This window comes from Coregonus lavaretus (assembly GCF_964263955.1).
Source record: "Coregonus lavaretus genome assembly, contig: HAP1_SCAFFOLD_268, whole genome shotgun sequence".
Lineage (NCBI taxonomy): Eukaryota > Metazoa > Chordata > Actinopteri > Salmoniformes > Salmonidae > Coregonus > Coregonus lavaretus.
In genome coordinates, this window is record NW_028166048.1 from 539,783 (window position 1) to 564,372 (window position 24,590).

The window sequence follows — 24,590 nt, forward strand, 5'->3', positions numbered from 1 at the left end:
TCTCTCTCTCTCTCTCTCTCTCTCTCTCTCTCTCTCCAGCTGGGCCAGGCGATGACTATACAGACTACGTGGCTACCCGGTGGTATCGGGCTCCAGAGCTCCTGGTGGGTGATACTCAGTATGGAGCCCCGGTGGACCTCTGGGCGCTGGCTGTGTATTCGCTGAGCTACTCCATGGAAACCCTCTCTGGCCTGGGACGCTCCGACGTCGACCAGCTCTACCTCATCAGACGCACTCTAGGTACACAGTGAGAAGGAGCAAATGTATTGTCCTGGGTTATTTAAAACAACGTCTGTTTGCTGTTTTGCTGCCTGTGATAACCTCCATTCTGACCCCATCAGGTGACCTGATCCCTCGTCACCAGCAGGTGTTCCGATCCAACGTGTTCTTCAGCGGAGTCAGCATCCCCGAGCCAGAAACTATGGTACCTAACTATTTATATATACTATAACTAACTATATTACTATATTCCCTGGTCTAGCCAGACACTACAATACCTAACTATATATACACTATATTATATTATACTATACTATAACTAACTATATTACTATATCCCCTGGTCTAGCCAGACACTACAATACCTAACTATATATACACTATATTATACTATACTATACTATACTATAATATACTATACTATACTATACTATACTATACTATACTATACAATAACTAACTATATTACTATATCCCCTGGCCTAGCCAGACACACAATACCTAACTATATATACTATACTATACTATACTATACTATACTATACTATACTATACTATACTATACTATACTATACTATACTATACTATACTATAGCTAACTATATTAGTATATCCCCTGGTCTAGCCAGACACTACAATACCTAACTATATATACACTATATTATACTATACTATACTATACTATACTATACTATACTATAATATACTATACTATACTATACTATACTATACAATAACTAACTATATTACTATATCCCCTGGCCTAGCCAGACACACAATACCTAACTATATATACTATACTATACTATACTATACTATACTATACTATACTATACTATACTATATTATACTATACTATACTATACTATAACTAACTATATTACTATATCCCCTGGTCTAGCCAGACACTACAATACCTAACTATATATACACTATACTATACTATACTATAACTAAATATATTACTATATCCCTTGGCCTAGCCATACACTACAGTACCTAACTAAATATACTATACTATACTATACTATACTATACTATACTATACTATACTATACTATACTATACTATACTATACTATACAATATAATAACTAACTATATTACTATATCCCCTGGTCTAGCCAGACACTACAATACCTAACTATATATACACTATACTATACTATACTATACTTTAACTAACTATATTACTATATCCCTTGGTCTAGCCAGACACTACAGTACCTAACTATACTATACTATACTATACTATACTATACTATACTATACTATACTATACTATACTATACTATACTATAGCTAACTATATTGCTATATCCCCTGGTCTAGCCAGACAATACAATACCTAAATATATACACTATACTACACTACACTACACTATACTATACTATACTATACTATACTATACTATACTATACTATACTATACTATACTATACTATACTATACTATACTATACTATACTATACTATGGCTAACTATATTACTATATCCCCTGGTCTAGCCAGACAATACAATACCTAAATATATGCACACTATTATAATATAATATAATATAATATAATATAATATACTATACTATACTATACTATACTATACTATACTATACTATACAATAGCTAACTATATTACTATATCCCCTGGTCTAGCCATACACTACAATACCTAACTATATATACACTATTGTTAAGTGAATTATTTAACAAACTATTTTAGTGTCTCTGTGCGTCTCCCAAAAGGTTGTAAGTCTTTTGGGATTTAAGTAACGGCCAGAGTCCCGGTCTGCATGGTCAGAGATATTTATTCATTGAGAATTCTGCCATCACAATTTCAGAGTCCATCTTTTATACTCATACGTCATACAAAAATAAATCCCTTCCCTCTGTAGGCGGGCTGTAGTTTTCCACTCTAAAACTGCTCTACTGACCTTCAGTTCACACACACACACATATACACACATGCATACACACATACATACACACACACACACACATATCCTACTCCCTGCTTTACTCAGTTATTGCCGTTCTCACAATATTCTGCACCATGTTTTCATAACAGTTTCTCCCCTCCCTAAATTGGGAGGCCTCTTTATCTTAGTTTCTCAGTTGTCTTTGTTGTCTGGCCTGACTCTTACTCACATTGCTAAATAGTGGCTCAATGCCATAGCCTTTACTGGTCCTACACTCACACATTATACACAGTTTCAGGGTGTAATAATTAGTCATTAATAATTAATCTATCAATTCCACCCTTTGACTAAATATTACACACATACAAAATATATGTTGTTATAGAAATGAATCACACTCATTGAAGTATATAAGTTGGTTTGCATATTAAAACATTACAGGTTCATCAGGGTTACCCCATGATTAAAAGCATAACGTTACTTTTTAGCAATGGTAACTAGTACATCATACTTAAAACGAGACTTTAATACACAAAAGATCATTACAATAACTTTTAAACTAGAGATTTATAGTTCTAGGAAAACATCCAGTCTCAAATTATCTGGATCGTCGTCGTCCTCCACCAAGCCTGGTAGGTCATATCCTTCAGTCGGAGTCCGGGATTGGGCCGTATCTCACCATCTGTTGGGAAACCGCCTTGCTCACCAACCCTCAGACACAGGGAATAAGACAACATCCACAAAGAACAAGTATACCCATAGAAGCTATAACTTCACCCAGAATAGTTACAACAATAGTTTTCCATTTACCAAATATGTTATCAAACTAACCGTTTAGGGAGCTATCAATACCAGAGTTCTCAGCCAGTTCGTTCGCCAGCGTGGTGAGTCCCTGAAGCGCTTTGGTCACGGACCCGTCCGGTGCTGTATTGTTTGGGGATGAAAGTACAGCACATAGATCCAAACAGAACACAAACCCCGTCCCGCTCAGCCAAAAGCATATCTAAAGCTATTCTATTCTGCCATGTCATTAAGCTAGTTGCCGCTGTCTGCTCAGCTAATCCCTTTATTGCATCACAAGTGTGGTTTATAGATCTTTGCTGGTTATAGTAAACATAATTCATCCAATCTACGTTTTTATTAATTGTTGACCACCAGAAAATACTTGATTCAAACACAGCTGCGATCTGATTCCTAGCTTTGAATTGTTCTGGAACCCCTCGAGGTACTCCTATCCCATCAATATATATATCCTTTCATCAAAGGATCCCGGGAGGAGGTTCTACTTTCTACGTGACAACTCACCAGTCTCTGACACGTTTGATTGTTTGCGTATGTAGGTGAGTTCACAATCAGTTATCACCACACAACCATCAGATGTCAGCACGGGCCTGGTTTTGGTTCCTAAAATCCTCTGGCTGCAACAAAGAGGAGAGATTAGTCATGGTCTCTTTAGGTGTGACATTCTCTGTGTGGGAGCAGGAGCTAAGATGCCCTACCCTGTATCCTATCCTTACTAGTCCTAGAAAAACAATAATAAGAATCCCCTGTGACTTCAAACTGAGGCAACCCAGGTCGGGATGACTTTGTTATCGGGGGATACAGATAGTGCAAGTTACTACAAGACTCTTTCACCACATTCCCAGGTGGCTTGCATGGAACCTGACAGAGAGTTAAAGCCTGTCAAGGGGAACGGAGTAGTTGTTAACCTTGGTTTGGCTGTCCTACAGGCATAACAGTCCTCTTTAGACCGTATACTGAATCCATTCCAACCACAGGTTAAAATCTATTTACTCCGTCTCCATCTGTACTACTTCCTTCAGGTCTATAGTTTGCACTGTCTCACTACCTCCCTCAGAGAGGTTTACTCTATAGGGTACCCCAGTTGAAGAAGATATCTCACTTGTCAGGTCTGTAATCTGTTTTAGCATAATTCAGACTTTCAGACAGTACCTACCCTCATATGGGTCGCACTGCCATTTCTGATAATTCCCTACTTTCACAATACTACACCTGTCCCTAAACTGTGTATGGAGATTGACATATCCCCCCCCGCTTGGTATAAGCAACTACATAGTCCCAGGATGTACATGGTGACATACATATGGTGATGTCCTTCCCTAAAGTCCCTAGTATTTCCCCTTTCCCTACGTCTAGCTGTCTCCTATGCCTTTTCAACTTGTGTTAGGTTAACTACCACTTCTGGCTGAAACAGGAGGGTCCGTGTGTGTTAGGAATATGGCCCCCACAATCAGACAGCTACCTACCGTCGGGAGACCTGTGAATCCCCACCCTCGCCCTGAGAACATGTCAGATGCCAGAGGCCAACCCATTGCTTTACCTTCTATCGAACTCACACAGGGATGATCAGACAGGGTAAGGAAATCTTTGTTAAGGAGCCAACCCCCGAGCCCTAGTGGTGATCGGATCTTTCTCCTAACTCTGTGTTTGTTCGTCAGGTGTAGCTGGTTTTACCTTTTTACAGTGTGTGACATGCACCCAGATGGATCTCTCAGCTATTCTGCTGGCAAAGGCAGTACTTGGTAGGGCCCTTCCCGCCAGGCCTGCTTCAGTCTCCTGGTTAGATAGAGTGGGTCACCTTCTCCTTTAATTCACCTGTGGGGGCACAAAACCTCTGACATACAGGTGTGGTTAATAAACGACCTTCTCACGTGTTCTGCTAGGGTGCTCTCTAGTTCTATGTCTGCCTGTCTGGTCCTGCCAACTGTGGCATTCTGTAAGGTCTTCCAAACACTTTCTCAAAGGGGGATAACCCATCTTTATCTGGGGTTACTCTAAATTTCTTCCCTTCACTCCGTGATAACTCTATAAAATCAATTTCCAATTGCTGGAAAGGGTACTTAGCCGGAGGATACTCACCCTGAGGTGCCCTTTGTCTGCCCTGGTGATTATTTTGAGCACAGATAACACATCTTTTTTTTATTTTTTATAATTAGTAATCCCATGTGCAACAAAGTGTTGTCTAATCTGTTCTACCATCCATCCCTCCTTTTGACACATGTCACTGCCCATGTGTCAATATTATCACCTACCTAACAATCACTTAGGTAATATTGGTAATTTATCATCCAATTGCCATCCCTTATTTTTATTTATTGGTAAAATAAACTATCTTAAAGTCCTCCTCTCATGCCTTTAGAATTTACCAGTGTGGATGATTAATTAACACCAGAAAGTTAAAACAGAGTTCAGAGGCAATTGAAATTCCATCCCATAGTATACCAAACATTACCATTATTCTAAATATTTAATAAATGTTACTTATCCCAAGTGTTCATTAATCCTCATGACATTCATTCTCATAAGAAATCATATATACCCCAAACTTAGCCAAAACCTAAAAAACTCCATAAAATTCACTGTGTGCTCCTCTAAGACCTATCACCCTTGACCTGCTGAAAACCCCCCAAAATTGAAACAACAAGGCTTTATAAACATCATACTAGGTGTGTTGTTTTTTATTTGAAAACCCCAATTAAAAAACAACAACCAAACAGCCAGGTCATGAGGACTCCTGATTTCTCTCTTCCCCTTCTGCCTACAGTTTCTTAACTGGTGCCCTTTCCTTGCACAGTAACTACACGGTTCCTCACATTCTCTAGCAAAATGTCCCGTTTTGTCACAATTGTAACACTTCCACTCACTCCTGTCTCCACTATTACCATTTCCTTCTTGTCTGTCTTTGCTACCGTAACCTCTCTTCTCTCCTAGGTATTGACTAATAGTCTCACTGTCTCTAATTCAACACAAAACCCCATCATCCAATGTACTCCCAGCAGAACTGAAAAAAACAAAACAGACTGTGATTTCCAGGACACTGCACCTTTGTTTCTGGCCTCACTATCTCCCCGGGAATTGGCCCTCCCTCAAGGTCCCTCCCAATCTGCTCTTGGTAAACTGCAAACCTTTTATTGCTTCTGGTTTCATAGGGTATTGCTTCTGATATGGCCTATGATTAGATTTGGGTATCACCTGTACTGGAATTACCCCTTTTATTAATCCTACGTCTGCTGGACCCCGGGACCACAAATGCTCTGGAACTTCTTTTAAATCTGACTCCTGTTGTTCTGTCAACAGGTATTCCTCTCCTCAGCATCTGCTATTCTCATCTAAATGTACTATCTGTGGATGGGCTGTGTTGATCGCCACTCACAATATTGACCCAATCAGTGATCCTCTTACCCTTGGATACCCACTGGCCCATGTCTTTCCAGTACTCTGCTGGCTCCCTTGCTAGGGACACATGTGGGCTCCATCTTTCCCTGAACTTTGGGGCCCTAGTTCCACCTCCACTGCTGCGTGGGTGTTGTCATAGTGAAACCATTTCAAGGCTATAGTCCTTTCTGTGGTTTTAAATAATGCTTCCTCATAGATTGCATCTGGACCTGGGTGTTTGCTATACCAGAGAGTACAGTGTAGGTCATCGGGGGACATTTTAGTGGGGCCTGGTACTACATCATCAGCAAGTTCCATCAAGGTTCGGGGAATATCAATTATTCCCCCCCTTAACAAATCTTGCCTACACCAATAACATGGCTCCTCTTCCCCACAGACCACCATATTGTCTCTGACTATGTGTACTTTCATTCCCCTCTCAGCGGAAATGACAGCCACATTCAATTTAGTCATTACATCACGTCCTAGTAAATTTACCCGACACAGCTTAGATATCAGGATGGGTATGGTTGCCTCTCATCCTGATTGGTCATGTTTTAGGGTTATTGGGGCTGATAACCTTTCAATAAATTGATGACCAGAGGCAGATCGCACTATGATTTTCTCCCCATCAATCCTGACTCCATCTGGCTTGTCTGTTGCACAGGTTGCTGTCCTGCAGGCTCCCGTATCACAAAGGAATTTAATTTTCATACCCATTACTGTCAATGTCAAATAAGGTTTCTGTTCCTGTTGAAGTGCTAAGTCAATAGTAGCCAATTCAAACACCTCACAATTTGGATCAAAGGGTTCCTTAGTCTTCCCCCCACTAGAGTCTACTATTTCTCCCTCAAGGACTAGTCATGCCTTATCTTCCTCTTCCTCACGCTCAAAGCTGGGGGATGGACTTCTCTCTCCCTCTGTTCTCTCTTTTCTCTCTTTTCTCTCCTGTCTGACTTTCTCTGCCCTTGTCTGGTACTCCTCTACCTCTGGCTCTTCCTCACCTTCATCTTCCCTTCCTCCTCCAGCCCCTTCTTCCTCATAGGGAGGTGGGGCCGGTTGGGGGCAACATTATTCCCCTGCACTCTCCTTCTCCTCCCTACGTATTCATCATCTGGATTTTCTCTCCATGCCTGGTCTGCCAAGTTTGGATATAACCTTTCTGCCCTCTGCTCTGGGGGAGGCACGGAGACCTCAACCTTCACTTCTCTTTCCCTCTCACTCACTTCTCTTTTCTTCCTGCCTTATCTCCTCTCTCTCCTAAGTTTCTAGTTCTACCCGCCATCTCTCCCAGAGTGGCAATTAGTTACTCTGCATCTTCCTCTTCTTTCTTGGCTCTGTCCTGTCTGTTATTCTGCTCATGATGGATTGCATGTCTCTCTGAGGCTATTACACAATTCAGTTATTTTCCCAACATACTCTCCGTAATCGGCCCATGGCAAAAGTGTCCTCTGGGCATCCCCTGAAACCCACTGCCCTCTAACGGCAGCCCAAACCTTACTATTCCTGTTTTGGGGTGGGTCATTCCTTCTACCGCTCTGGCCACGTCCTCTGTGTTCATGGCCTGTCTGCTAAATGGCATATTATTATTATTACTGTATACATCTAAGGTTGCTGGGGCCCCTTTCATTCCCCGCCAATAGATTAGGTAAGGCTATCAGTGGGTACTGGCCCCCTCCTACTCTCTCTCTCTCTCTCACTGCTTATTTCTCCTTTACACACCTTATGTATCTGTTTAAGCATGGATTCGAGTTTATCTGCTTCTAGACGTCCCTCAAAACCATACCTCTCCCTCCACCTGGTTACATAATGGAGATTTCTTCTATCCCTGCATTCCATTTTAATTACATCAAGTATTTCTCGTCCCCAGTAAATTCTGGGACCTCTTGTGAGGATTTGCCCCCCCATGGTTGGTACTGTTAAAAATCCCTTAGCCACCTCTTCTATATAACAAGTCAATTTAACAAGTAATTCAAAATAGCTTCACACAACAACACCTTGAATCACCCCTTCCTGTATATGTAATCTTGACTAGTCCCCCAGAATTATCTCATACTTTTACAGAGGGATTGATCCCCACAATGTAATCTTGATAATTCCTGACAGTCTCATACAACAGGAATGGGTTCTCCCTCCTCTATACAACCACCTCTCCCTGTATATGTAGTCTTGACTAGTCCCCCAGAATTATCTCATACTTTTACAGAGGGATTGATCCCCACAATGTAATCTTGATAATTCCTGACAGTCTCATACAACAGGAATGGGTTCTCCCTCCTCTATACAACCACCTGGAATTATTCAAAGATGTGACTTCTGAGTAAACATTAGGTCTCACACGTATACAACCTTACATGATTATTGGTGTTATATCGGTAACATGGAGTTTATAAGGCTCCAGAACGGATAGAGTTTACAGCAAAATCTACAGTTGTTTGTGACTTTTGACTTTACTAATATTCTATTTCTCACACATGCTATTTTAATTCCTTCTGGTGTACTTTTTGTATTTGTTTAACCCGGATTATTTGTTGACTGTTCAATAATCTCTTACAGGTTCCATCCCATAGGTGTACTTTTAATAGTTCCTTCTATTTCAACACCGGGTAGTTTCTTTTGGTAATGGCCTATTACCGTGAATCATTACGGACCCACCACCAGGTTGACCAGTCCCCCAGAATTATCTCCTACTCTACGGAGGAGTCTATCCTCACAATGTAATCTTGATAATTCCTGACAGTCAACCCCACATTTCACTTAAAATGGCTACGCATTGATCAATTTGCTACTTTTCAATATTTTAGCAAGTTCTCAAATCAATTTCACCAAGTTAATGAATAAAGACTACTGACCTTATCCTTGCAGCCGAGATTCAATGTAGGTTTGGATTCCGTCACCGTCTCTGTCATTAATCAGGTGTCCTCTGGCCTGTTTTAACCCTTAATGTCAAAGGGCAGGACTTTCTATTTACGAATGTATCATTCGCCCGTCGACGGTTTTCAGAGTTACCTGGAATGACAGAAACAGGGTATTGGAGTCCGGCTCAGAAGGACCAAGCTGTTAAGTGAATTATTTAACAAACTATTTTAGTGTCTCTGTGCGTCTCCCAAAAGGTTGTAAGTCTTTTGGGATTTAAGTAACGGCCAGAGTCCCGGTCTGCATAGTCAGAGATATTTATTCATTGAGAATTCTGCCATCACAATTTCAGAGTCCATCTTTTATACTCATACGTCATACAAAAATAAATCCCTTCCCTCTGTAGGCGGGCTGTAGTTTTCCACTCTAAAACTGCTCTACTGACCTTCAGTTCACACACACACACATATACACACATGCATACACACATACATACACACACACACACACATATCCTACTCCCTGCTTTACTCAGTTATTGCCGTTCTCACAATATTCTGCACCATGTTTTCATAACAGTTTCTCCCCTCCCTAAATTGGGAGGCCTCTTTATCTTAGTTTCTCAGTTGTCTTTGTTGTCTGGCCTGACTCTTACTCACATTGCTAAATAGTGGCTCAATGCCATAGCCTTTACTGGTCCTACACTCACACATTATACACAGTTTCAGGGTGTAATAATTAGTCATTAATAATTAATCTATCAACTATACTATACTATATTATACTATAACTAACTATATTAATATATCCCTTGGCCTAGCCAGACACTACAGTACCTAACTATATATACACTATACTATACTATACTATACTATAACTAACTATATTACTATATCCCCTGGCCTAGCCAGACACTACAATACCTAACTATATATACACACTATACGATACTATACGATACTATACTATACTATAACTAACTATATTATTATATCCCCTGGCCTAGCCAGACACTACAATACCTAACTATATATACACACTATACTATACTATACTATACTATACTATAACTAACTATATTACTATATCCCTTGGCCTAGCCATACACCATGGTACATAAATATACTATAGTATAGTATAGTATAGTATAGTATAGTATAGTATATTATAGTATAGTATACTATACTATATTATATTATATTATATTATATTATATTATACTATAACTAACTATATTATTGTATCCCCTGGCCTAGCCAGACACTACAATACCTAACTATATATACACACTATACTATACTATACTATAACTAACTATATTACTATATCCCTTGGCCTAGACAGACACGACAGTACCTAACTATATATACACTATACTATACTATACTATACTATACTATAACTAACTATATTACTATATCACCTGGCCTAGCCAGACACTACAATACCTAACAATATATACACACTATACTATACTATACTATACTATACTATACTATACTATACTATACTATACTATACTATACTATACTAACTATATTACTATATCTCCCGGCCTAGCCATACACAATGGTACATAACTACACTATATTATAGTATAGTATAGTATAGTATACTGTACTATACTATACTATACTATGCTATGCTATGCTATACTATACTATATTATACTATACTATACTATACTATACTATACTATACTATACTATACTATACTATACTATACTATACTATACTATACTATACTATACTATACCATACTATAACTATGTTATTATATCCCCTGGCCTAGCCAGACACTACAATACCTAACTATATATACACACTATACTATACTATACTATACTATAATATACTATACTATACTATACTATACTATACTATACTATACTATACTATAACTAACTATATCCCTTGGCCTAGCCAGACACGACAGTACCTAACTATATATACACTATACTATAATATACTATACTATAACTAACTATATTACTATATCCCCTGGTCTAGCCAGACACTACAATACCTAAATATATACACTATACTATACTATACTATAATATACTATACTATACTATACTATACTATACTTTACTATAACTAACTATATTACTATATCCCCTGGCCTAGCCATACACCATGGTACATAACTATACTATAGTATAGTATAGTATATTATATTATACTATACTATACTATACTATACTATACTATACTATACTATACTATACTATACTATACTATACTATATTATACTATACTATACTATAACTAAATATATTACTATATCCCCTGGCCTAGCCAGACACTACAATACCTAACTATATATACACACTATACTATACTATAACTAACTATATTAGGATATCCCTTGGCCTAGCCAGACACTACAGTACCTAACTATATATACACTATACTATACTATACTATACTATACTATACTATACTATACTATAACTAACTATATTACTGTATCCCTTGCCCTAGCCAGACACTACAGTACCTAACTATATATACACTATATTATACTATACTATACTATACTATACTATACTATACTATACTATACAACAACTAACCATATTACTATATCCCCTGGCCTAGCCAGACACTACAATACCTAACTATATATACAATATACTATATTATACTATACTATACCTAACTATATTACTATATCCCCAGGCCTAGCCAGACACTATGGTACGTAACTATATATACTATACTATACTATACAATAACTAACTATATTACTATATCCCCTGGCCTAGCCAGACACTACAATACCTAACTATATATACACACTATACTATACTATACTATACTATACTATACTATACTATACTATACTATACTATACTATACTATACTATAACTAACTATATTACTATATCCCTTGGCCTAGACAGACACGACAGTACCTAACTATATATACACTATACTATACTATACTATACTATACTATACTATACTATACTATACTATACTATACTATACTATACTATACTATACTATACTATACTATAACTAACAATATTACTATATCCCCTGGCCTAGCCAGACACTACAATACCTAACTATATATACACACTATACTATACTATACTATACTATACTATACTATAATATACTAACTATATTACTATATCTACCGGCCTAGCCATACACCATGGTACATAACAACACTATATTATATTATAGTATAGTATAGTATACTATACTATACTATAATGTATTATACTATACTATACTATACTATACTATACTATACTATAACTATGTTATTATATCCCCTGGCCTAGCCAGACACTACAATACCTAACTATATATACACACTATACTATACTATACTATAACTAACTATATCCCTTGGCCTAGCCAGACACGACAGTACCTAACTATATATACACTATACTATACTATACTATAACTAACTATATTACTATATCCCCTGGTCTAGCCAGACACTACAATACCTAAATATATACACTATACTATACTATAATATACTATACTATACTTTACTATAACTAACTATATTACTATATCCCCTGGCCTAGCCAGACACTACAATACCTAACTATATATACACACTATACTATACTATACTATACTATACTATACTATACTATAACTAACTATATTACTATATCCCTTGGCCTAGACAGACACGACAGCACCTAACTATATATACACTATACTATACTATACTATACTATAATATACTATACTATACTATAATATACTATACTATACTATACTATACTATACTATACTATACTATACTATACTATAACTAACAATATTACTATATCCCCTGGCCTAGCCAGACACTACAATACCTAACTATATATACACACTATACTATACTATACTATACTATACTATACTATACTATACTAACTATATTACTATATCTCCCGGCCTAGCCATACACCATGGTACATAACAACACTATATTATATTATAGTATAGTATAGTATACTATACTATACTATAATGTATTATACTATACTATACTATACTATACTATACTATAACTATGTTATTATATCCCCTGGCCTAGCCAGACACTACAATACCTAACTATATATACACACTATACTATACTATACTATACTATAACTAACTATATCCCTTGGCCTAGCCAGACACGACAGTACCTAACTATATATACACTATACTATACTATACTATAACTAACTATATTACTATATCCCCTGGTCTAGCCAGACACTACAATACCTAAATATATACACTATACTATACTATAATATACTATACTATACTTTACTATAACTAACTATATTACTATATCCCCTGGCCTAGCCAGACACTACAATACCTAAATATATACACTATACTATACTATAATATACTATACTATACTATACTATAACTAACTATATTACTATATCTCCCGGCCTAGCCATACACCATGGTACATAACTATACTATAGTATAGTATATTATATTATATTATATTATATTATATTATATTATATTATATTATACTATACTATACTATACTATACTATACTATAACTAACTATATTACTATATCCCCTGGCCTAGCCAGACACTACAATACCTAACTATATATACACTATATTATACTATACTATACTATAACTAACTATATTACTATATCCCTTGGCCTAGCCAGACACTACAGTACCTAACTATATATACACTATATTATACTATACTATACTATACTATACCACAACTAACTATATTACTATATCCCCTGGCCTAGCCAGACACTACAGTACCTAACTATATATACACTATATTATACTATACTATATTATACAATACTATACCTAACCATATTACTATATCCCCTGGCCTAGCCAGACACTACAGTACCTAACTATATATACTATACTATACTATACTATACTATACTATACTATAACTATCTATATTACTATATCCCCTGGCCTAGCCAGACACTACGGTACGGTACCAATGTTATCTCATTTTATTTCAAGCAAATATCAAATAACTGTCCATTGGTAATATCATATCACTGTCTATTGGTAATATCATATCACTGTCTTGGTAAAATCATATCACTGTCCATTGGTAATATCATATCACTGCCCATTGGTAATATCATATCACTGTCCATTGTTAATATCATATCACTGTCTTGGTAATATCATATCGCTGTCCATTGGTAATATCATATCACTGTCCATTGGTAATATCATATCACTGTCTTGGTAATATCATATCGCTGTCCATTGGTAATATCATATCACAGTCTTGGTAATATCATATCACTGTCCATTGGTAATATCATATCACTGTCCATTGGTAATATCATATCACTGTCCATTGGTAATATCATATCACTGTCTATTGGTAATATCATATCACTGTCCATTGGTAATATCATATCACTGTCCATTGGTAATATCATATCACTGTCTTGGTAATATCATATCACTGTCTATTGGCAATATAGTGTTCTGCTTGATTATTATCTGTTCTCTTTGTAGGAGCCCCTGGAAAAACGCTTCCATGGTGTGTCACCTCACGCTCTCACTGTCATGAAGGTCTGTGCTTTATACCTACCGGTAGTAATATCTGGTGACTGACTGACTGATTGGCTGTCTTATTGGCTGTCTGATTGACTGACTGATTGGCTGACTGACTGACTAATTGGCTCTGATTGGCTGACTGATTGGCTGATTGATTGATTGGCTGACTGACTGACTGACTGATTGATTGTCTGACTGATTGACTGACTGATTGGCTGACTGACTGATTGATTGGCTGACTGACTGACTGATTGGCTCTGATTGGCTGACTGATTGGCTGATTGATTGACTGATGGATGTATGGCTGTATTGATTAGTGTTGCCTGGTGATGGACCCGTCGTTGCGTCTGTCCTGTGAGGAGCTGTTGGAGCTGCCGTACTTTCTGGAAGAGGGTGGAGCCTGCTGGGGCCGCGAGGGGGATCGTCCCGGGAGACGCCATGACAACAAAAACTCCAGACGACGACAGGTCGGGGTAAGAGACAGACAGGCTGGGGTGAGAGAAAGACAGGCTGGGGTCAGGGGCTTTTCTAAACCGTCAACCCTAACTCTTTTCTTGTGGCCCTATGTATGCTAGCTAAGTACAGTGGGGGAAAAAAGTATTTAGTCAGCCACCAATTGTGCAAGTTCTCCCACTTAAAAAGATGAGAGAGGCCTGTAATTTTCATCATAGGTACACGTCAACTATGACAGACAAATTGAGATAAAAAAATTCCAGAAAATCACATTGTAGGATTTTTTATGAATTTATTTGCAAATTATGGTGGAAAATAAGTATTTGGTCACCTACAAACAAGCAAGATTTCTGGCTCTCACAGACCTGTAACTTCTTCTTTAAGAGGCTCCTCTGTCCTCCACTCGTTACCTGTATTAATGGCACCTGTTTGAACTTGTTATCAGTATAAAAGACACCTGTCCACAACCTCAAACAGTCACACTCCAAACTCCACTATGGCCAAGACCAAAGAGCTGTCAAAGGACACCAGAAACAAAATTGTAGACCTGCACCAGGCTGGGAAGACTGAATCTGCAATTGGTAAGCAGCTTGGTTTGAAGAAATCAACTGTGGGAGCAATTATTAGGAAATGGAAGACATACAAGACCACTGATAATCTACCTCGATCTGGGGCTCCACGCAAGATCTCACCCCGTGGGGTCAAAATGATCACAAGAACGGTGAGCAAAAATCCCAGAACCACACGGGGGTACCTAGTGAATGACCTGCAGAGAGCTGGGACAAAAGTAACAAAGCCTACCATCAGTAACACACTACGCCGCGAGGGACTCAAATCCTGCAGTGCCAGATGTGTCCCCCGGCTTAAGCCAGTACATGTCCAGGCCCGTCTGAAGTTTGCTAGAGTGCATTTGGATGATCCAGAAGAGGATTGGGAGAATGTCATATGGTCAGATGAAACCAAAATATAACTTTTTGGTAAAAACTCAACTCGTCGTGTTTGGAGGACAAAGAATGCTGAGTTGCATCCAAAGAACACCATACCTACTGTGAAGCATGGGGGTGGAAACATCATGCTTTGGGGCTGTTTTTCTGCAAAGGGACCAGGACGACTGATCCGTGTAAAGGAAAGAATGAATGGGGCCATGTATCGTGAGATTTTGAGTGAAAACCTCCTTCCATCAGCAAGGGCATTGAAGATGAAACGTGGCTGGGTCTTTCAGCATGACAATGATCCCAAACACACCGCCCGGGCAACGAAAGAGTGGCTTCGTAAGAAGCATTTCAAGGTCCTGGAGTGGCCTAGCCAGTCTCCAGATCTCAACCCCATAGAAAATCTTTGGAGGGAGTTGAAAGTCCGTGTTGCCCAGCGACAGCCCCAAAACATCACTGCTCTAGAGGAGATCTGCATGGAGGAATGGGCCAAAATACCAGCAACAGTGTGTGAAAACCTTGTGAAGACTTACAGAAAACGTTTGACCTGTGTCATTGCCAAAAAAGGGTATATAACAAAGTATTGAGAAACTTTTGTTATTGACCAAATACTTATTTTCCACCATAATTTGCCCAATAAATTCATAAAAAATCCTACAATATGATTTTCTGGATTTTGTTTTCTCAATTTGTCTGTCATAGTTGACGTGTACCTATGATGAAAATTACAGGCCTCTCTCATCTTTTTAAGTGGGAGAACTTGCACAATTGGTGGCTGACTAAATACTTTTTTCCCCCACTGTATCTAAGTTTTGTGTATGTATCTTGTATTCTGAGTGCATCTACCCATTTAGCTCGCTATCTAGGAAAGGGGTTCTCAAAGTGGGGTCCGTGGCAATGACTATACATTGCATTCGGAAAGTATTCAGACCCCTTGACTTTTTCAAAATTTTGTTACGTTACAGCCTTATTCTAAAATTGATTAAATAAATAAAAAATCTCATAAATCTACACACAATACCCCATAATGACAAAGCGAAAACAGGTTTTTATAAATTTTTGCAAATTTAGAAAACAGAAAAAACAGAAATACCTTATTTACATAAGTATTCAGACGCTTTGCTATGAGACTCGAAATTGAGCTCAGGTGCATCCATTGAGCTCAGGTGTTTCCATTGATCGTCCTTGAGATGTTTCTACAACTTGATTGGAGTCCACCTGTAGTAAATTCAATTGATTGGACATGATTTGGAAAGGCACACACTTGTCTATATAAGGTCCCACAGTTGACAGTGCAGGTCAGAGCAAATACCAAGCCATGAGGTCGAAGGAATTGTCCGTAGAGCTCCGAGACAGGACTGTGTCAAGGCACAGATCTGGGGAAGGGTACCAAAACATTTCAGCAGCATTGAAGGTCCCCAAGAACACAGTGACCTTCATTATTCTTAAATGGAAGAAGTTTGGAACCACCAAGACTCTTCCTAGAGCTGGCCGCCCAGCCAAACTGAACAATCGGGGGAGAAGGGCCTTGGTCAGGGAGGTGACCAAGAACCCGATGGTCACTCTGACAGAGCTCCAGAGTTCCTCTGTGGAGATGGGAGAACCTTCCAGAAGGACAACCATCTCTGCAGCCCTCCACCAATCAGGCCTTTATGGTAGAGTGGCCAGACGGAGGCCACTCCTCAGTAAAAGGCACATGATAATCTTGCTTGGAGTTTGCCAAAAGGCACCTAAAGGACTCTCAGACCATGAGAAACAAGATTCTCTCGTCTGATGAAACCAAGATTGAACTCTTTGGCCTGAATGCCAAGAGTCACGTCTGGAAGAAACCTTGCACCATCCCTATGGTGAAGCATGGTGGTGGCAGCATTATGCTGTGGGGATATTTTTCAGCGGCAGGGACTGGGAGGCTAGTCAGGATAGAGGGAAAGATGAATGCAGCAAAGTACAGAGAGATCCAGGACCTCAGACTGGGGCGAAGGTTGACCTTCCAACAGGACAACGACCGTAAGCACACAGCCAAGACAATGCAGGATTGTCTTCGGGACAAGTCTCTGAATCTCCTTGAGTGGCCCAGCCAGAGCCCGGACTTGAACCCGATCTAACATCTCTGGAGAGACCTGAAAATAGCTGGGCAGTGACGCTCCCCATCCAACCTGACAGAGCTTGAGAGGATCTGCAGAGAAGAATGGGAGAAACTCCCCAAATACAGGTGTGCCAAGCTTGTAGTGTCATACCCAAGAAGACTAGAGGCTGTAATCGCTGCCAAAGGTGCTTCAACAAATTACTGAGTAAAGGGTCTGAATACTTTATAAATTTGCTAAAAAATCAAAGAACGTTGTCATTTTTGGGTATTGGGTGTAGATTGATGAGGGGGAAAAAAACTATTTAATCCATTTTAGAATAAGGCTGTAATGCAACTGTCACAATAATTTGTTACCTCAATGGTTGAACTCAACTATCACTCAAGGTTTGAATAATTCCCAGAGGTTGTAAGGCTCTGGTTAACAAAGAATTAAACAAAGTCCCAGTCTGCAATTGATCAGTCCTTTATTCAGAGAGCGCTCTGCCCTTACAGTGCAGAGCAAGTCCTTTTATTCACACACACAAGTTCTTATTTTAGGCTACTCCCTGCTTAGACAGGCTGTATTTTTCCATTAGGCCTCTACATGGTTATCTCGTCTACAAGCCTCTCACTTCCTCTCCCTAGGTGGTCCCCATCCGACCCCTGCATGCATAGCTGCAAAAGACCACAATGTCCTATTTCTAAGTCTAACTAAGCTACACACACCATCAGATTATAGTCTTATGATTCTAACACATTTCACACAGTTATACAGTTTCGGAGTGGAATACTTTAGTCATTACCTTAAACATACAAATCTTCTATCAGTAACAAAATGTGGAAAAAGTCAAGGGGTCTGAATACTTTCCGAATGCACTGTATGTGAATGGACAAAGCCATCGATCACGTGACACTAGAGCTGTTGTTGTGACCTTACCACAGTCAAATCCCCTGTGACCATTGGTCTCGGTAATCCCATCCAAAACTGCACAAATGAATGGCGCTGATGGGTAGCCTACCAAACGTTCTAACGGCCCTCGCTAACGCTCTTTTATCCCTCTAATCACTCTCTAAACACTTTGTGATTGAATTTTTATAATCTGAATGATGGGGACAAATGGTGATGGGAGTTAGAGCTCCCATTCTGAAATAGGCACAGGAAAGCCACCGGACCCAATGTGCATACATTTCTTTTTAAAACCCCGTTCCGAAAGGACCTAAAGGAAAACTGGTCCGATCCGAGTGAGGGAAACAGCAGAAAAGCCAATTGTGTTGCTACTTTATAAAACCGGAGCCATTACCGAAAGGGAGAGAGAGAGGCGCAGAGGGAGGGCTATTAGGGAGTGGAGGCCATGTGTCCGTAACGGCCCTGCTACACGCCATCGGGCGTCCGGCGTTGCCGTCAGACATCAGCCGTTGAGGGAATGCTTCCTTTGAAATCAATGAAAGCTGCTATACTGCCCGTGTTGCGTCACATCCAATGGCAGCGTCCAAGAATCACCGAGGTTCAATTTGACGGCTGACGCGCGTGTTCATTCTATCTTGTGAATTGAAATAATGAGAAATAAAGTTGATTTTGGTTGCATATCGCTTCCACGAGACACCACTGGTTATGGCTTCCACGAGACACCACTGGTTATGGCTTCCACGAGACACCACTGGTTATGGCTTCCACGAGACACCACTGGTTATGGCTTCCACGAGACACCACTGGTTATGGCTTCCACGAGACACCACTGGTTATGGCTTCCACGAGACACCACTGGTTATGGCTTCCACGAGACACCACTGGTTATGGCTTCCACGAGACACCACTGGTTATGGCTTCCACGAGACACCACTGGTTATGGCTTCCACGAGACACCACTGGAAATAGATGATTGTTGAGTTGAGACTGTCAGTGAAAAGCAGAGAGAACCAGCCAGGCATATCGCAATGTTTAAAAATACAATCGCAGAAAAACTGTTTGGAAAGCAAATGGCTATTGCTGTAAAGAGATGACAATGAAAAGACTCCAATCTGTCTTTTAGTTATCAAAATTCTTAACTTCATTGAGAGAACAGTAGCTTATCTTATTGGCACCAGCGGAGAACATCGCCCATAACCCCGGTGTGTGATGCATAATTCACTGTCTTTATCATTGGGTCAGCGCCATATCCCCGGTGTGTGTGCATAATTCACTGTCTTTATCATTGGGTCAGCGCCATATCCCCGGTGTGTAATTCACTGTCTTTATCATTGGGTCAGCGCCATATCCCCGGTGTGTGTGCATAATTCACTGTCTTTATCATTGGGTCAGCGCCATATCCCCGGTGTGTGTGCATAATTCACTGTCTTTATCATTGGGTCAGCGCCATATCCCCGGTGTGTGTGCATAATTCACTGTCTTTATCATTGGGTCAGCGCCATATCCCCGGTGTGTGATGCATAATTCACTGTCTTTATCATTGGGTCAGCGCCATATCCCCGGTGTGTGTGCATAATTCACTGTCTTTATCATTGGGTCAGCGCCATATCCCCGGTGTGTAATTCACTGTCTTTATCATTGGGTCAGCGCCATATCCCCGGTGTGTGATGCATAATTCACTGTCTTTATCATTGGGTCAGTGTCACTTTAGTTTGTGTTTGGTCAGTAATTTCCTCCTCCCGATGGACGTCATGTTGTATTTGTCTCCACTTTTCGTAGGCATTTTTTTTATCGATCAGACAACGTCGTTTTTATTGATCTGTTTGTCAGTGTCAGCAGAGTACCCTGTAATTTTTGTCATAATCAAAAATATTCTGCTAATGTCTCCAGTCATATAAAGTGTAGTAGAATTGCATGAAATGTGTTTTATAAAAGGCCAACATTTTCCTGTGCAAAGAAAGGAGAAGAAATGTATCTGATATAGCCTATAGTCCTCAAACTCAACTCTGGACCTCAAAACCAGTTCCACTGCATTTTTTCATTGTGCCCCTCTAATCGGGGACTGATTTAGACCTGGGACACCAGGTGGGTGCAATTAATGGTCAGGTAGAAGAGAAAACCAGCAGGCTTACCCTAATAGGGTAAGTTGAATATCCCTGGCCTATAGCCTACGCCTTTTTTGCAAACAGTGATTTGAGTTATATTATTAGCTTAAATGATGACTATACAATTTAATCATCACAATAGGAATAGTAGGCTATCTTACATAAGTCTGCCAATGCGAGGATGCATGGAATGCTTTATTTTTATGGTGAAAATGAGCTTCCCCAAACTTGAAACCCACTCGTCTCCTATACACGGGAGGCTCGGAGCACCCAAGCAGGCATTGGAGGGAGAGACCGCAACCACTTATCTCGGGCTAGACTAACTTTGTTGCTCGTTATTTATCATCCCATCTGATTACATAGTACCTGTCTTGACTGCATCAGGGAAGCTAGCTAACTAGGCTAATTGAGGCTAGCCATAACGTTACTGCACTTCTCACCGTCCTATAGTTAGCTACACATAACAACAACTCCATTCAGATTATAGCCTAAATAGCAGCCTACCTGTTGGCTTTTGGTCGTTGTAGCCTTTCTTCCTCATTTCACTTTTAATTCTGTCATTTAATTACATCTTCCATTGATTAGTGGTCCTCTGTAGCTCAGCTGGTAGAGCACGGCGCTTGTAACGCCAGGGTAGTGGGTTCGATCCCCGGGACCACCCATACCTAAAAAAATGTTTTATGGATAAAAGTGTCTGCTAAATGGCACTAACATACTTGCCACACAAGCAGAGCAGCAATGCAATTGTCTTTCTCTCTCTGCGGGAAGGATCAGAGCGCATGCCTTGACTCGCATCATGCAACCCTTATTTTTTTTATTTAAAATACTTTCTCAGGTTTATAGGCCTATCACAACTAAGTAAACAATGAATATTATTGTGATGTTGTAGGCTATGTTAAATTGATTTATTTGACTTTTTTTAAATGTAGATTGTCCAAAGGCGTGCATCAGCAGCTTCTATGCGTGGAATCCCGGAGATGCTAATGTTTATATTAATTAACGGTCAATTAACGGGAGACCAGCAGTCATTCGCATGCCAATTATCAGCTGACAAAATGTAATGACCAACAGAGCCCTACGTGACACTATTCCTTCCTATGTGAAGACCCAATAGCGCATTGAAGCCAAATGAAGTCGGTTAAAGATGGCGTCTCATTGAGACATAACATGAGCAGTTTTGAGCTACTCCAGGAAGTGATGTTGCAGGCTAGCTCAGTGCTGCCCCCTCTCATTGAATAACTCAAGTTGAAGGCCGACCGGGGTACTGCAGGCTGCCATTAGCAACTTAATTATTCTTGTAACTTCTTCTGTGTGCGATTTTAAAATAATCGTTTCAAGGACATACTGTACATCTGTTGTTGTTGTTTTTTTCACGATGATTGACCACGAAGATTGACATTTTTCCGTTCACTGAAATTCATTTTTTCTGCATACAATGTTTTCTCTCTGCCTCATGGATTTTTTTTTTTTATTGCAGGATATTTTAAAATGTTAAAGCTGCAACAACAAAAAATCTCTCTGCCACATGAAAAAATCTGTAGAATTGCAGGAAATTAGCTTAAAAACTGAGCACAATTTTTTTTGTTGAGGCCTTTAAAATGTTCCTTCCCAAGGCCCAAGACCTGGTTCGTCCGGCCATGCACTGACAAAGTCATAGTAAAACTCTTTGTATGCTATTTTTTTTCAAACTCGGGTTGTGTTCTGATTATGAGGGGGTCCCTGATGAATTTGCTATCACATAAGGGGTCCCCGGACCCAAAAAGTTTGAGAACCCCTGATCTAGCTAACTGAACCCCAAAAACGTATTTTTCAGTCAATGCAAGACTAGTTAACTGTGGTAATGCAAGAATGTTCTCTGCCTCGTCATCTCTCAAACCCCAGTACCTACTAACGTTGTCTGTCTGTCTGTCTGTCTCTCTGTCCTTCCAGCCCCAGTACCTTCCTCAGCTCCCCAGCAACAACATCTCTCCTGCTCCAGAGACCAAGAAACAGAACAAACACAAATACACAGACCATCACCTGCCCAACATCTGAGAGCTAGAGAGAGTGAGAGAGAAAGAGAGAGGGAAGGAGAGAGAGATGGACCATGAAGACTATGAGAGGCACTGTTGAATATGTTTGTGTGTGTGTTTGCGCGACTACACATGTTGTAAATGCAATAGCTGTAAGAGTGTATTTATTGTACGCCCATTCAGAAACACCACCAGCCACCAGGCAACAACATTTAATATAAAACACATATAAGGCGTGTTCACACTGCACCTTAGCCCAGGGATAGCACCAACCTTATCCCAGGGATAGCACCAACCTTATCCCTGGGATAGCACCAACCTTAGCCCTGGGATAGCACCAACCTTATCCCTGGGATAGCACCAACCTTATCCCAGGGATAGCACCAACCTTTGCCCTGGGCTAAGGAAGATTTTAGCCTGAGGCTAAGCGAGTGTTCACACTGCACCTTAGCCCTGGGATAGCACCAACCTTAGCCCGGGGATAGCTGGCCCTGCTCCGGAGCAGGGTTAGCACAGACTTTTCGGGGTTAGCCCCAGAAACACAGTGCCAAAATAGCAAGTGGGAAACAGGGTCAAGAACAACACCTAGAATGCTTACTTTTCAATCACAAAAGCGGCACGTTCACTTAATTTACATATGCTGGTGACGCTGGTGATGCCTGTAATGTGTTCTGCACGGTATTTAGAGAAGTAAATTCAGACTATTTAATCCTTCCATCTGAGGACAAAAACCTAAATACTTTAATCAATGCAAAAACAATGCTTGCTATGCCTAATAAAAATGGTTGCTATGCAGGCTGGCTAACGTCTTCTCACTTCGCCAACTAAAGCTACCAATTATATAGCTGGAAGGGCAGCAAACGCTGAATTTTCCTCTGTTTTCATAGCTTTTCTATTGACATTTAATTGCATATACTGTATCCATGATAATAATAATGTTGCATGATTTCTACTCGGTCAAAAAAGTTGATGTCTCGATGGTTCACAGCATTCTCTGTACAGGGGAGAGATCGAATTTCAAAAGTGACAGATTGTTTCACATGTCGGACAGGCAGACAGCAAAGTTTATACAAACCATCACAGTTGGAAATCAAATGTTAGGCCAGAAGCAAGAGGAAATAATGTGTTAATAAATGTCTTATTGCTTATAACATTGGTCGCGTGCCAGAGATGTTGGTTGCATGTTGTGTTTGTCCGTTAGCCCAGGGCTTTGGAATACAAGTGTGAATCCTTAGTCCAGGGCTAAAGTTTAGCCCAGGGTTAAAGCTTAGCCCAGGGTTAAAGCTTAGCCCAGGGTTAACAAATCACTGTGTGTGGGGCCAGTCTAGCATGGGGCCAGTCTAGAATGGGGCCAGTCTAGAATGGGGCCAGTCTAGGATGGGGCCAGTCTAGAATGGGG

The 24,590-nt window shown here is 39.8% G+C and overlaps 1 pseudogene across 1 annotated transcript in view; it reads left to right on the forward strand.

Annotated features, from left to right (window-relative positions):
• LOC311115178 (cyclin-dependent kinase-like 1) overlaps window positions 1–23,291 on the forward strand; it is a 33,952-nt pseudogene extending 10,661 nt beyond the window's left edge. Inside the window, exons 6-10 of the transcript XR_014615271.1 lie at window positions 40–240; window positions 342–424; window positions 14,676–14,732; window positions 15,035–15,190; window positions 23,109–23,291. The product of XR_014615271.1 is annotated as a cyclin-dependent kinase-like 1 (transcript). The remainder of the gene's footprint in view (window positions 1–39; window positions 241–341; window positions 425–14,675; window positions 14,733–15,034; window positions 15,191–23,108) is intronic.
• Window positions 23,292–24,590: the final 1,299 nt, after the last annotated feature.